General features: G+C 40.2%; 1 long non-coding RNA gene across 1 annotated transcript; it reads right to left on the bottom strand.

Annotated features, from left to right (window-relative positions):
* Positions 1–1,567: 1,567 nt before the first annotated feature.
* On the bottom strand, positions 1,568–2,575 carry LOC115538056 (uncharacterized). Its single transcript, XR_003975026.1, has 2 exons — positions 2,523–2,575; positions 1,568–2,426 (listed from the first exon to the last, which is right to left on the bottom strand). It is a non-coding gene; the product is annotated as an uncharacterized LOC115538056 (long non-coding RNA).
* Positions 2,576–3,290: the final 715 nt, after the last annotated feature.

Raw genomic sequence — 3,290 nt, 5'->3', positions numbered from 1 at the left:
TTGGATGGGGGGGGATTTTTTGGGGTATGTGGGAGTGTGTGGACAATGACTGTCTTAAGCAGCCTTAACTGGAAGAGTCTGAACTCAGGGGCTTGGTTAGTCTGCACACCTGTTGCACATTGAGTAATCAGTGTGCACCGGTTAAACCAGTCATCTCCCCACACAGTTGAGCACCATTGTGATGTTCATTCACCGCAACTTTTGTAATAAAATGGAATCTTACACCACGATCACACTGCATCATTGCCGAGGTGCCCAATAAAAGTCACCTAGATGGAGTGTAGCAGCCTTCAAGGTGATGTGTAGCAATGGACCTTGTTACAGCCATGTGATTTGGGGGCCCCCGGGCGTGCACCGGGCCCCCAAAACAGCGTTTAAACACACCCTTACTGACGCTATGGCAAACGATTTGCCCACATTGCTTATGACTGAAACTTATATTGTTATTTTAGTAAAATTAGGAAATCTTTAAGTATCAACAATTGTTTTAGTCAAAACTTTTTTGGGGGGAAAATTAACCAGTACCAGTAACCAGTAAAAATTCCAAAACCACCAAAAAGTAAGTAATGTAAATCATTCATGATATTAAAATGTGAAGCATATTTCCCTTGCTGCCATATTTAGTCTCGCACCTGGTGTCTTTAATGCACCACTGAAGCGACCAAGTTTCACTTCTGCTTTCCAAGAGGCTTTTTTAGGCCTGTGGTGATGCTTTATGGTCCTGCCTGCTCAGCCCTGTCCTCCGCTAACGTGTTCAAACAGCGCTCCTCCTCTTCCACCTTAAAAATACGCCAGCTAGCATGAATTCAAGAACATGGAACACTTGCCAAATAGTTATATTTAGGTTACATGTACAGATTTAAATGGGGGAGATGAATTACGTAACTCATCTTTATTGGTCGGACAATTGAAAACAGAAAAACATTTCTGAATTCCTTTCTCATGTTTCTCTGTATTTTTTGATTTTCATTCTATGCCTCTAAACGGGTCCCGGTGTGATGTGTGTTTGCTGTGGCCTGTAGAAGGTGGTGTCGCAGTAAGCGAGGGAACCGCGTTCCTCAAGATACTTTTACCTATTTTGGAACATGTTATGTACTTACATAATCATGCAAGAATGGCTTTATAGTGACTGGGTCTGAATTCTGTGATCTACCTTTAGCAGAAACAGAGAGTTCAGTAGCACGCATAGGTTTTATTTACAACCTAGCCGGTTGTATATGTAAATAAATGTACATGAGCGCCCGGTAGAAAATAAAGTCTATTCCATGCATGTCAGTCAAATGACAAAGAAATATAAATCATTTGTTACACCAATGCCTTCTATGCCTAACTCAAATTTATTCGCTAGCAGATTACACTTTTTTTGTAAAATTAGTTCCTTGCCCTATCACACAATATTAACTTTTATACCCCTTCCGCCCACTTCTTGTCCAGGGACACCGTTTTGGCCGTTGTTTTTCCTTTGTTTGAGAGAGCTGTGAAACAAGAGCTGCAGGTTTTTAGGCCCAACTGGGTTGGTAAAAGTATACCAAAGTGAGACATCAGATCCACAGTCACAAAGAAGAAGTACAATCAAGATACAGCGTTTCATTTGGCTGTATACAGGAAAGAGGCACAAATGAAGCACAATGCAATTCAGAATATGCATCTCTGGATTGACGCACCCAGAGTTTAAGTAAGTACACAACAGATCATGGCAAAGGATTGATAATCATACAGTGAAAGTGGCAGAGCTATGAGACACCCAGGCTACTCTAATCAACGATGTCTATGGCGTTTGGTGAAAAACAAGCAATCAAAATGTATATCAATCCAGACATCTTAAATTATCCCTTTTTTGGAACACAGTACAGATATAATACAAAGTCATTTAGAACATTGGAACATTGGACATAGGTCTAATGCTCTATTCCACTTTTCCCTCACCTGGTTAGGTTCTTGGCAGGAGGGGCAGGGCCTAAACTTCTTTCGAGCCGTGATGAAATTTACACAACACACACACACACACACACACACACACACACACACACACACACACACACACACACACACACACACCAACATCAGGTAGACATGATATATTTTTTAACAGAGAAGAGATGAAGAGATAAAGAGGCAAAAAGGCTGGCACACAAGAATAACACACACACACACACACACACACCCCCACACACACACACACACACACACACACACACACACACACACACACACACACACACACACACAGAGAGAGCAGAAATCGAGAGGAAGCGCAAAAACTGTTCTGCACTATTGGTGATGGCACGCACCACCAAATTACACAGTACAATGTGGGTCAATAAGCATCTGTTAAAGGCACTTTAATCATTGCAAAGGATTGGTCAGAGACTGACCAGATCGGATAGTCAGAGTCTCGGGCTCAGTAAGCTGTTCACAGTTCACACCTGTAGAGAATACAAGCTTTTGGTCATTAATGAGCTACTTCAATTATGAATCAATATGTTTTCTTATTGATTGGATATTTTCTCATGAAGCCTCACCAGAGCCAGCAGCCAGGAGCAGCAGCAGTACAGCTACAGAGAACATGGTTTGTGTTTAAGATGAACTGGAGGAAGATGTCCTGTTCTACAATTGACACCTTATAAGGCAGAGCGAGAGGAGAAAGACCCACAGTCCTAATTGCATAATTAAATGAGGTGTCAGATGGTGGTTGAGATGCTCCGCGACCCGGGGACATGGGGGACAGGAATCACAGATCATTTACACATTTTAGCATGTTTTTTATAGTGTGTACGTTTACTTGCAAACTGTTATTTTATATCTTTTTTTTTTTAAAGGGAATTTAAGATTTACTGTTGATATTTGCTTTTCTTTAAAAAAGCATTATGATTTCAAAAGTAATGTGAGAATAAAGCATTTTTTAAGATCTTAACATTGTGTTATTGTTGTATGCTTTCTGTCTTGTATGGAACATCCTATATAGTTCGAATTCGAATTTAACATGTGATATGTCTGGCTAACGCTATTTTCTCTCCTGGTCCCAGTCAGACAATCGATACGTTAAACGTCATTTTGTGAACAGAAGTATATTTTCCTATTGAAATGAAAAAATTCAGTAAGTTAGTTCTTAACTATTTGACCAACTGATCGATTCACGTTAATTATTGTATTGCTTCTCAACGTTACCAGACCATATTTTGATTTAGTCAAAACGGCCTATATATTGTCAGATTTCCCAACCAAGCAATGATAATCCAAATGATGATAATGTTCTAGTGATGAGTGGCTCCTTCTATTTGTCTGGTAGG

The sequence above is a fragment of the Gadus morhua genome, chromosome 2 (assembly GCF_902167405.1).
Source record: "Gadus morhua chromosome 2, gadMor3.0, whole genome shotgun sequence".
Classification (NCBI taxonomy): Eukaryota; Metazoa; Chordata; class Actinopteri; order Gadiformes; family Gadidae; genus Gadus; species Gadus morhua.
Note: the sequence above shows the minus strand (reverse complement) of the source record. Positions and strands in the feature narration are given on the sequence as shown.